This window comes from Dermacentor andersoni, chromosome 8 (assembly GCF_023375885.2).
Source record: "Dermacentor andersoni chromosome 8, qqDerAnde1_hic_scaffold, whole genome shotgun sequence".
In the NCBI taxonomy this organism is placed as follows: Eukaryota; Metazoa; Arthropoda; class Arachnida; order Ixodida; family Ixodidae; genus Dermacentor; species Dermacentor andersoni.
This window is the reverse complement of record NC_092821.1, coordinates 62099405-62112429: the sequence shown is the minus strand read 5'-3', so window position 1 is coordinate 62112429 and position 13025 is coordinate 62099405. Positions and strand designations below refer to the sequence as shown.

The 13025-nt window shown below is 46.2% G+C and overlaps 1 long non-coding RNA gene across 1 annotated transcript; it reads left to right on the top strand.

The window, feature by feature from the left end:
* The first annotated feature begins 1953 nt into the window (after positions 1–1953).
* Positions 1954–9046, top strand: LOC129383481 (uncharacterized). Its single transcript, XR_008611379.2, has 2 exons — positions 1954–5420; positions 8852–9046. It is a non-coding gene; the product is annotated as an uncharacterized lncRNA (long non-coding RNA).
* The last annotated feature ends 3979 nt before the right edge of the window (positions 9047–13025 follow it).

The window sequence follows — 13025 nt, the reverse complement described above, 5'->3', positions numbered from 1 at the left end:
TACATGCGCAGAGACAACAATGCACAGAAATACAGTACCTCTATAGCTGAACTTGCCGAGCTGCCATAGTCCCCGCTGCAAAATTGGTGGTTGGCTCCGGAACAGCATCCAGGAACCGCAGCGCGGCGAAGAAAATCCACTTGCCAGTATACACCTCGCTTGCAGGCTGGCCGCTCGTTGTCGTGCGGGCTTTCTTTTTTTCCTTTCTGTAGGTTCGCCTTTTATTGGCGAAGATGCCCTTCAGCACATCTGCAAAAATGCGTCACCGATCAGTAAAAGGACATTGTTTGCATGCCTTTGTTTCGAGACTCACTCGCGTGCCCGGTCGCGATCGGGCGCACAGAGCAAGCGCGGTGATGAAGGTGTGTGGCGCTTCGACGTGACGTGGCATAAACATATAATTCGCCCCACTTGTGGAATGAAGCCCGAACACACAAGGCAAGAAAAAAGAAAGAAAAGGAAAGGAGCTCGGGATTGAGTAAATGTTGACCGCAGAACTGTTTAATCGAGAAGGAAAATGCAGTTGCCATGTTCTTCTATTCGTTCGCGATCATATATTTTAGTAGCGAGAGTTGCTGGCGTGTACTTTGTGGCCACTGGAATCGCCAAGCCCTTCCCGGAACCGCTGTACAGATATGCGGATTTCGTTTCTTGATCAGTCGTCTGGGAGCGCTGAAATAGTGGTGCTATCACGCGGTTGTATTTCGTCGGCTTTCTTTAAAGGCAATTACAAGAAGCTCCATCAATTGTACCTAGTTGCAAACACTTCAGTCGACCATTTTTAAATGTGAACTACAACTTCCGTATTGACACTTTCATGGCAAAGGCAATATTTAATATGTTTGGCAATTACTTTATACTAACTGATTTTGCAAACCAAAAAATATACCGCAGACCAGGACACGCGATACTCGACACCACTGAGTTGGTTTGAGCCTCATAGCACACTTCGCTTTTAAAACATTGGCTACTTTTAGCTGGGACACCCTGTATAAAAGATGATTAGGTATAAAAGGGACTGCGCGTGGGCAAACAAAATTAAAACAGACAAGGTGAGGAGGGAACTCTGTAAAACCACCAGGCATTAACTAACGCCGCACATATGCAATCTTTTAGGTAGTGCTCCCACCAATTTACGTGTAAGTTGCTGTCTGTGCGCGAACGTAATGTCAGTGGCCCGAAAAAATCGGCGTGCAGCCACACTCAACGTAGTGTTATGACATATAGGGAGAAGCAATGCCTTTCAATGACAAATGACACTCTCGCGAACTCACATTATGAATAAGTAAAGATTGCCTTGTCGCAGAAAGAACTTACCCACTTCATAGGGTCCGTTTTCCGGGTAGTTCTCGTTCATCTCTCCAGCTACCTTATTCCACAGGTAACGCTTTTTCGCGTTGTCATTGTAATAATTCCGGCTCGAGTCCCACAAAGCCGGGAACTGCTCAACGAGGGACACAAAATAAAAAACCTCGTCGTCACTCCAAGAGCACATGTTGTTTAAAAATATATCTCCTGCACGCACGTGTAGGCGGAACGGCGGACATGAAACGACTGGCTTTTACTGAGCCGCAAACTAGATTGGATTTGGCTGAAGACACTGTTGCTGGACAACATTCGTTGGCTACGCCAAAATCGCTGCGGTCATGCGGTCCGCCGCCACAACGGAAGCGGGAAAACCCTCGGCGATTTGTTGGACCGCGAGGGCCGCGGTCTTGCGCGGGCCAACGACGGTACGCACGAACTGGTGACGTCCTATCACGTGATGCGCGGACCGCGGTCCAAAAAGAGCAATTTGGTCCGTCGTGTGGATCGGCCTTTATTGGACCGCGAGGGCCGCGGTCTTGCGCGGGCCAACGGCGGTACGCACGAACTGGTGACGTCCTATCACGTGATGCGCGGACCGCGGTCCAAAAGAGCAATTCGGTCCGTCGTGTGGATCGGCCTTTACGAGACCGGCTTCGCATGGCACGCCTGAATCGGATTGGATCGAAACGGCCGCTGCAGCTACAGAATGACATGTTCGGATGCAATCCATAGTCTAATTTGAGAAAATTGCGATTGCAATATGAGATTCGGTTGTTGCGTTGACGTTTCTCTCAAAGGAAGCAGAGCTGTTGGAGATGCGAAATGCATTTGAAGAGATGGCAGAAAGCGAATTCCGGCGTCGCTTTCGTTTCTCGAAACGAACAGTGGGTTGAAGAGCTCCCTCTGACGCGTCGAAACCCGGGGGCACAGTCGGAGATAGTAGTGCGGCGTCATGTTGTTGTTGCCATTTGAAAAAAGAGAGCTACTGTTCCCGTTATTTATTTTTTATGTTTGGCTGTGCGCGACACGAAATAATACGTTTGACTACTACAATTTACAACTGTTAGATTCTGTGCGTGGTCGCTATGCGGTGTTGCGCAGAACTAAAAATAAAAAAATAAACGACGCGAAAGTCAAACGTACTACAATTTGAGAACATGTTTAAGCTTGAGAAGAAAAAAACACATTGTTATACAAAAAAGGCATTCATTAGAATGTAAGAAACATTTTGTCTGCAAGCAGTCGACAAACGAGGACGCTAAACTTCCGGGGAGTTCACCGCTAGCCGATTGGCTGCTCCTTCCCGTTTTACAAATTTTGCGGACTGCTCGCTCTGACGCTGCAGCAACTGAACGAACACTGCTTCGAACAAACACTCCCCATCGCGCCCTTAATAAGAAAACCCCCAACGCTTGCCGAATGGGTGCCGGAGGGCTACAGATGACTTGCCAAGAGGAGGCCCCGACCCTCTTTAAACAATGAAAGGGCCGCCGGGCGCCCCCTCACTTTAGGCGCTGCATGTGCTTACCTCTTGAATAAGTAAAATGTTGTGGCAAGGAGGGGAAGCGATGAATGCGCCTATTGGAATGCGCTTATTAGGGACAGCTTGAGAGGAGCTTAGGCAATCATCTTCTGTGGTTAAATTTTACCTCGTTTATGAAAGCAGATGCATGCAGACGTCACCATCCGATCTATTGACGAGATTGTGATCTCGCAACAGGTGGTTGTAGAGTGGCCTCATTCGTCTCAACTGGGGCCAACCATTCAACGATCGGACTAACCCGGGTCACTTACTGACAGCAGGGCTGTGCCGCTCTTCAAAAAAAAAAAAGAAACTTATCTCCAGTTCACATTGGTTATTAAGTGCCATTCTTTACTGAACTTATTGTTGGATAGTCTGTCTCGGGAACGCAGCTGAAATGGGGTAAGGAAATCTCCTTGTGCTTGCTGTTGAGGATATATGAGAACCAAGGTGCAGAAATGACAACCAAGTATGCAAGCGAAATTTATTCACGCAATACACTGCTTACATAATTTATGCTACAAGCAGTGGGGTTCCCACGGTCTAATTTCGCATTCGTACTTGACTCATATATATAGGGCCAACCATTCAACAAACCTGCCGTTTTTAGATGTGGTGGGCGCGAACTGTCGTCTCTCTGTCTTGTCGCCTGGCTCTCTATAAACAGCCATTTTAGCACCCTACGTATCAATCAAGGGTGTGCTGTAGCCAAGTGACCGTCAAATTCCTCAAATAAGTTGCCCACTTTCGAGCTTTATAACTCCGAATTAGACAAGGTTTTAGTTTGCTGAAACATACCCAACATGGCTGAGTAGACTACGTCTCCCGGTCGGTTTGACGAACGTAGTGCTGAGCTGCGCCTGTGTGAATGCCGAGCAAGAGGCAATCAGGCAATCTTGCCTGCATATTCATTCTTTTATCTGTGCTGTGGCAGCAGTGTGTTCATTACCCCCAAAACCTTTGTGGTCATACGTATTTACTATAGGCACATATTTACTATACTACACACAGTTTACCATAGGCACACATTCTTGGTGTGACCAGATATCAGTGGCGTACCCCGTGCCTTGAGCATGGGGCACGCCACTGATCGCGGGTGAATGCATCGTATCTCGGAAGACCATTCCAGTCTCGGCCAGTTCGGACAAAGAATTACTGCAGGAACGTAGCTGTGCGGGCTTGTGGTGAGATTACCGAGTTCGGGTGGCCTCTTCGACGAACACGATGAGGCAGCTGGATTAGCTGGCTGCCACGTAGTATGGAATGAAAAAAAAAAAAAACGTTGGATAGAGGCACAGTCAAGAGACACGGCGATAGCTCTAGATTAGAGTTTAGTGAAGAAACGCTAGCGTGATATGAGTAATCTGAAAGAAGAAAGCGCGGGACACAAGGTACGACGCGGTGTCTGATCCGACGTGCTACAATCCGGTTTCCCCATGGTCCGGCTTGCCGCTCACGTCGATTCGAGACACACTGTGCGGTATGTCATCGCGTCGCCGTTCAATTGTAGCTCCGCCCAAAACAGTGTTGCCTGACTGACCATAAAATAACACACACACAAAAAAATTTAGCCGTACATTTTCTTCCCGCACATTTAAGTATATTGAAATGTTGCGGGGAAATAAACGTTAAGATCGGCATGTTTTTGTGCAAATAAACAATATATTAGATGTAGTCCTACATTATTGCCGGTATGCGGAAGAAACTAGTATTGGAATTTTGGTAACAACTGCAGTAACCTGGGAAAGGCAGGGCCTGCAAGAAAGCGCTTGTGGTCTGTGGTTATAGTGTACTAGAATAGTTTATATCTGTGGTGTTTCTTGTTTCTTTGGACTTTGTGCAAGTCAGGCATGAGCGTACAGAGTTGGTCCTTACTAAGGCCGGAAAAGGCTATTGTTGCTGCAAAACAATGTTCTTCAAGAAAGCCTGAAAAAAGAACGCAGGCGCAGGTGGTGGGTCCGACTCTCGCGGAGAACGCGCGACGCCTAGAGCGAGTTTTTCACAACCGTACTTATCATGCGTTTGGCTGTTGCGAGCGCAATGCTGTTATTAGACACACCAGCACATTTCGACAGCTTAAAACCCAATTCCTCCGATTTCGCTCGCGACGATATCACTCATCGCCGCTTGATTTGACGTTTTGAGCGACTAGCTGATGAAAAGCCGTCGGGCACCTGTGGCAGTGTTTCATGTGTTGAGCGCTTCCAGAATAAAAAACGCGATACTGAAGAGGCCGTAAAACTCATTTCCTGACGGGAATCGAATACACGTTTCAAAAAGTTGGAAAAGCAAAACCTGCTACTTTTAGTGAACTTCATAGAAGTGCAAAGCGATATGCGAGAGAACTGCATTCTGCACATGCGCATTCTGCCATCATTGTTGGTCTGCTTGAAGAGAAAATTAATAGAACTGTACTTCACATTGCAGATGGAAAAATGCGTGATGGCGACATCGAGTACTTCAAAAAGTACTACCGCATCAATCTCCAGCAGCTTGATTTTGTTTTAAGCCTTATTGGAAGAGACCTTCAAAGGCGTTACTGCATTAGAAAGCCCATTTCTTCAGTGGAACGACTGGCCATGGCGCTCAGGTAACACCTAATACCATGTAGCGCGGCCCTGTGGCCCAATACTGAATATATGCTGTAGCATAGCATACCATGCCGGAGGATCAGTGGCTGCATTTTCAACCTTTTCGCTTCCTTCTAATCGCTCGTGAAGCAATTAATATGAATGTATATATTGCTCGAAATGAATGCAGGCATAGCTGTTTTCTGACAGAGCCACGTGCAAGGCACTGTGGCACAGGCTTCAGCCGATATACATGCGCGTAAGTAGATTCCTGTGTAAAATTCTGGATGAAACAAGTTATGCTAAACAGAATTTTCAGTCGTATGGCCCCATGCTCTGTGCATATTAATGCGTTAGATATCTGATTACTTTATAAAGCTGGATTCACATTATGGATCCATTCCACAAACGAGTGGGGTGTGGCTGAGCAGCATAATTCTGTGAAGCACATTGATGTGCTGCAATGAAGCGTGCCGCTAGCAGCTAACACTACCATTGTTTGTAGTGTCTGGCGGCACTCAGCGGTGTCATGCTGGCCTATGGAAATTAAACCGATCATCTCAACACAGCTTAGCAATGGTGTGACAATGCTTTGTAATTGCAGTTTGTCGTAATATGTGTCTGTGATGCACCATTTATTCTTAGGGTCCTTTGTGTTTCCGTTTTATGTTTTATTTTTTATTTCGGTAAGCCAAAATTCATGTTATTTTCAAAGAAAACATAGCAGGGAGAAAGTGGAATTTATTTCTGTCTGGCAGCTTAATGTTCGAGATTGTACTTGTAACTTTCACAAACAATTAACGGAGGATACAAACAAGCAATGTCACTTTTACGAACATACGCTCACAACTTACGGGGTGAACTTATCTATAACAATTCTCACTGAGACATTATTACACTGTTAATGGAAACCGTGAAACAAGAATACATTTTTGGTTATCCCTTTTTTACTTTGTTCTCGGCACTTTTCTAAACAATGGAATAAAAAGTACAAAGGGTGTAATGCTTTTTCCTTATCTTACAAGCCCTTGCTGAATATATTATTGTTTGCATTTGGAGCATTTCTGTGTCCATCTCAGACTTGTCAGTATTTTCATCCTTGTCTCTTGCTTTGTTCAGCTGCATCGCGCTAAGCTCTTGCAGCAAAATTAATAGAATGCCAACTATCTGCCACCATTCTTTAAACATACTTTAGTTAAGAAAATGTTCGGTTGAAAGTCACAGCTACCATTCACAGTGTAGAGTATCGTCAGCAGTGAATTTGCTTCCTAGCACATTACTGCTGTTTTTAGAAGTATGCGATGTGCGGAAATACAATGTGATGTGCCATTGTACTCATTGAAAACCGGTTGTTCAAAAGGCAACAAGCTTTTATTCACTCAAAGCCTGGAAGTTATATTAACCGAAACATAAAATGTATCCTGGTTATTGCTTGGGTATTCAGCAAAAAAAATGCATACGTCATTGTTCATATTTGATGAATGATAATAATATGATATGTCATCATCACTTGCTCGCACAAGTAGACCAGTGTTTATTGATTTTGTAACACCTACATTTATTCTTAGCATTTACAGAAGTGTGACGCTGGGGGAAAGGATGGTTTAACCAAATTTTATAAAACTTGTCTGAGGTACAAACATTCTTTTTTTCTTAAAAACAAAGGACCCTATTTATTCTACCAGTCTACATGATATTGATTAAATTTGTTGGAGGGGATTATAAGGGAAGATTGAGTTCTTTTTGTGTAAAGCTTGCGATTTTCTCACAAACATCAAACTGTAGTACACCACCTCAATCATTGAATCTTGTCCAACTAAGCAGTGTCTTATTTTTATGGTTTTGGACGTATGTTGCCGCACTCGATTTCTAAAATAATAACCTTATTGATTGTAGAATTAATTGTAATGTCAATTACCACTTCTCCTTTTTCATTTCTCTACATGTTGCTCAATTATTGTACATAGCATGGTCTTTGAGCCATTGTAGAGTTCACTGAATTAGTTTGCAACGTATTTCATAACTACAGCCTTTCTGTTTAGGATACACTCTGGCAGCCTCATGCTGCTACTGTTTCAGTGTTTTGCACAATCATTACGTGCATCTGCAACAACTAGCAGTGTGTGAAATATTACAAGACTGTTTTTATGTAGCAAGTGACATACGTGACTTTGTTTTAACATTTACGCCAGTGCTTCATTAATACAGGCAGAGGGAGAGGCCTGTTTGGATAAGCACATGTATGCAGGGGGCACAGATACCAAGTAGGCATGCTATAGGGGATATGTGCACAGCACACCCTGCATACGAGGAATACTGGCGTCCCTAGTTGCTTCTAAATTTCTTTTTGATTATTTACATAATACTGCAGACCTCATGTGGTCCAAGCAGGGCGGGCAGATAACAAGGCATATTTACAAACGCCGTGAAGTTATTGCATAGACAAAAGGTTTGATACATGATACAAATGAGCGAAACAAGTCAAAGGAAATACATTGCACATCAATCAGCACATCAAAATTCATTTCTAACATTTCTTTCAAAACTGTCACTTGAGACAATCTGTTCAGGCAGTGCATTCCAATCGTTTATTGTGCGCGGAAAGTATGAGTATTTAAACAAGTTTGTTTTCGCAATATATGGTGCTAGGGCATGGGTATGTTGGTGACGGGTTTTTCGTGTAGTTGAAGGTGTAACATAAGGTGAAGAAGAAATTCCAAACTTTCCCTGGATGAGTGAATGAAGAAACGTTAATACAGCAATTTTCCGTCTTATATGAAGAGGTTTAATTTCGTTGGAGGCCATTAAAGCTGATGGGGAATCAGTTTTCTTGAATTTATTGTAAATGAAGCGCACAGCCCGTCTTTGCACGTTTTCTATTTTTGCTAAGTCTTTTTTGGTGTACGGGTCCCACACTATAGCCGTATACTCAAGTTTGGGCCGAATAAGAGAGTTGCATTTCCAGTTGAAATTTGATGGGTTTGTTTCCAAGACGCTTCCGATGTGAGGTTTCCTGCATTAATTACAAACTGTCCCAGTCTGATTCGGCTGCCCATTGGTGGATTGTTTGCCGATGATTCACTTAAGGGCGACAACTTATGCCGTTGTGTTGACCCACGAAAGTCCTTAGGTGCAGTGCGATGCTGGAAAACTTCCGTACGTCGATCTCGTCGCCCCATTAACGACTACCTTACAAATACAACTGTGTAAGCCATGAGCAACTCATATCATTGGAGGGCTGTAATTATCTGATGAGTGGCAAGGTGCAGAAGCCATGCATCAAGGTCTTCGAAGACCGTGGTATACTCATAGTTGCAAAGTCAAGCAGGCCGATTTCTTCTATTTGTTTGAAATATGTTTCTCATGCAACACCTTGCGCCATATGGTGCTGGAGTGCAGAAATAACCGCGAAGTACCACCGTCATCATCACCACCAGGCGATAACATGCAGGAAGAAGCGGATATGGAGGAAGAATCGGAAGACCAGTGGGAGGCTCTGCTGGTGACGCAAGACCCTGACAGCCAGCTACGGTTGGCGAACAAGGCTCGGGCGGCGGCAGCGAGCCATGGCTGCCTGGTGAGGAGGCCACCCACCTTTGGGCTCAAGAAGCCTGGTCTAACAATAAAGTTTATTTCTCTCTCTCTCTCTCATGCATTAAGCTGTGAACTCTGTGTGGATTAGGTTATCACTGTGATCGAATGTCACAGCTTTGCACCATGGCGTGGCCCACGTCCCAGCAGCAACCACATCATGGCCTTTGGCCACTAGCACTTGATAACATTACATAAGGAAGAGCATACAACCTAGCCAACAAACTGATAGCAGGGCTTCTTTAGTGGCTGTTGCATTCGCACATGGCAAACTTCACCGGGATGGCTCGCACCTCTGATGACCCATTGCCACGTCACTCACTATGGTACCGCACACAAAACAATGCTGTGTCTCCTATCCAGCCTTTCTGGACATGAGGATTTAGTTCGCGTGAGTGCCACCACGTGGCGTACTGACCTTAAACTTTTCAATCCTTCCGCGGTGACGCTTGATGACGTCAACAACAACAACAAAAAAAAAAACTAAAAGCTATCCCTGCGCATTGAACTTCACCACAATGCTTGTCCCACCGGCGTCATGAGTGTTCTTGATAAAGCGCAGCTGCTCGTCGCCTGGAAATGACTTATCCTAAGAGCGTTTAGAAACAACGAGCGATGATTTATTCTGGGTTTTTGATACGGTCCCTTCTTATTTTCCTTTTTCTTTTTGATTCTATGCAGTAAACAAGCTAGGGTAACCGTCAGAAGCACTCCGTGGCAGCCTTTCCTCAGTCGGCACATATTGTTAACGTCCACACATTGCATAGCGTCTGCGAGGGACGCCATCGTAGACGGCTTTTGATTTTGACCTATTGATTTAGTTAAGGCGCCCCCAATTATTTCCTCAGCGACTTTGCTATCCGCACCGATGGGGCACCGCAGCAGCGGCAAATCGAGGTGTGCTTAAGTGCTAAGACATATACATGGATATGTTGGTTTTTCACCTTGACGCAAACGTCGCGACACAAGAATTGAGCAAACTGTATCTGTGTCGTCATCGGTTAGTATGCTATGGCTGAAGCTGCTCGCAATATTACGTGATATTTACTGGCAACCGAGCCAGGTACACCCTTGGGTATGACATATACAGTAGCTGCAGTTGCTTCCCAAAGTAGTCTCCTGTCACAGTTATCGGCATGCGTGAAAGAAGACCGCTATTTAAAATTATTGTGCAGTAATGTATGCAGGATGTGTCTGTTCTCCATATTATGTGCCATGTTGCCATTCCACTTTTATAATATAGCCGTAGACTAGCCTTTGTCGAATGTAGGCTGTGTCGAACGCCATAAATGCTACCCAAATAATCAAAGACCTCGTGCACAACTCCTGACAATTAGTTGCATTCAAGAATGGTGCGACTGCCAAGGACATCCTTAACCAATGTTACATAATACATTATGCATTACATAGTAATACATGTTGCCACGGGGATGAGAGGAGCCAAAAGGGATAGAAAATGGTATTTACAAAATATATACAGAGAGAGACGGCTGCAGGCTAGATTGCAGAACAACAACACGAGCGCTATTCTGATCGTCGTCTTCACGGTGTTCCTGGCGCACTCTTCCATGCTCGGCAGGATGCGTGCTTGAGTGCGCGGGAATAGCGCATAACATAGAACCCCCGCCGGCGAAAGCGCCGTCTCGGCGCTTAAGAAGTGGGATCGGATCCGGCAGCATAAGGCTTAAGTCGGGAGACGTGCACGATATCAGTGGCGGACGCAGCAAATAATCGACTGTCCAATGGAGCGATCTCGTACGTGACGTCAGTGATTTGGCGTAGGACCTTGTAAGGCCCGGAGTAGCGGGAAAGAAGCATTGCCGACAAGCTGACGTGGCGGCAAGGCGTTTGGAGGAGGACCAAAGAGCCCGAATAGTAATTAACGACTCTGTGATGGCGATCGTAGCGGGCCTTCTGAGACAGCTGGGAGGCAGAAAGATGATCCCTTGCAATCTGGCCAGCCGTTGCGGCCCGAGAAGCTGTATCGCGCGCGTAGTCAGTAACAGGGTGCACAGATGATGGTAGAAGAGTCGCGAATGGTAATGTGGGATGGCGGCCAAACAAGAGATAAAAGGGGAGAAAGCCAACGGTGCCATGGCGAGACGAGTTGTAGGCAGAGGTCACATATGGCAAGGTGACGTTCCAATCACGGTGGTCTGAGGGAACGTACATGAAGAGCATTGTGGTCAGCGTGCGGTTGAGGCGCTCAGTAAGCCCATTGGTTTGCGGATATGGTATGAAGTGGTTAGCTTGGGACGTATGCAACACGAACGAAGAATGTCGTCGACGACTTGGGACAGAAATGAGCGACCATGGTCGGTGAGCAGCTGTCGAGGAGCGCCGTGGTAAAGAATAACGTCGTAAAGGAGAAAGTCCGCAACGTCAGTGGCACAGTTTGTTGGCGGTGCCTGCGTGATAGCTTATCGTCTCGCGTAGTCCGTAGCTATGGCAATCCACTTATTTCCAGTCAGAGATGCTGGGAATATTGGCCCGATGAGATCAAAGCCGACGCGGTAGAACGGGAGACCGGGAATGTCTATAGGCTTAGGAGGACTGGCTGGCGACAAGGATGGGTGCTTGTGGCGCTGGAAGGACTGACAAGCAGCAACGTATCGGCGCAGTGAGCCGTGGAGGCCTAGCCAGAAGAACTGACGCCGAACGCGATCGCACGTGCGAGTTGCTCCGAGATATCAAGCGGTCGGGGCGTCATGAAGCATTTCGAGAACAATGGAACAGAGTGTTTCGGAAACGACCAGGAGAAGCTCTAGGCCATCGGAGCTGGTGTTGCGCCTGTATAAGACTCCGGCACCAAGCACGAATAACTGTAGCAGTGAGACAGAGTGATGAGACCGGAGACGGTGAATGATGGACCGCAAATTGGCATTGCTGAGCTGTTCACTGCGTATGTCGGTTAAATTGGATATCGCGAAGACACAGGCGTCCGAATTGTGCGCTGACAAGTCGAGAGGATCCACTGGATGACGGGAGAGGCAGTCCGCATCCTGGTGCAGTCTGCCAGGCTTGTGAGTGACGTCAAAGCTATATTCTTGCAGTTTCAGTGCCCAGCGACCAAGTCGTCCAGTCGGATCTTTGAGGGAAGACAACCAGCAAAGTGCCTGGTGGTCTGTCACGACCGAGAAGGTGCGGCCGAACAGGTATGGTCGAAACTTGCCGACAGCCCAAACTAGTGCGAGGCAGTCGCGCTCAGTGATCGAAAATTTGCGCTCTGAAGAGGAAAGGAGGCGACTGGCATAGGCGATGACGCGCTCTCGTCCTTGCTGCTGGGCGAGAACAGCGCCGACGCTATGTCCACTGGCGTCGGTGCGAAGTTCAGTGGGGGCTGACGGGTCAAAATGGGCCAAGATAGGTGGTGACGTAAGTAAACTTGCCAAAATTGAGGTCTGGGTGTCTTGGTATAGCATATTAGAGGCTCGATTGCGCAACATTTGGACGACACACACAGAAGAGAAACACACACCACAGAGCGCTACTTGCAACTATTGTTTTATTCCCTTGTCAATGGAATAAATACTGGAAGATACTCGGGGAGGGGGGGAGGGTAACGACATCAACAAAGGGAATTTTACAAACATGGCCATCCACCTACTGCAAAGTCAGCTTTTGTCATGTGATCATTTTTGACATCGCAAAAAAGGAACCACGATACAAATTCCAGATTAGCGCGTGAGGAAATCTATTTCCTTTACACTAAGGGAGACCGACGGCATGCTCACGCACATACTTCCCAAACATGCGATCTCAGCGGCTTCGATTATTTCTCGCGTCATTTGGCTCCCATCTTTGCTCACAATCTTACATTTCTTAATGAATGGCCGACATCCGCAATCTCTACAATGTACTCCAAGGTGTCCGGCGACTGCTTTTGAAACGTTATAGTTCCCCATGATCCTTTAATCTTTCATTCAAACGTCGTCCAGTCTGTGCGATATAGTTTCTGCCGCACTGAAGTGGAATAGAATATGCCACTCCCTTAGTGCAGTCGACGAACTTTTTTCTGTGTTGTGTTTCACAGC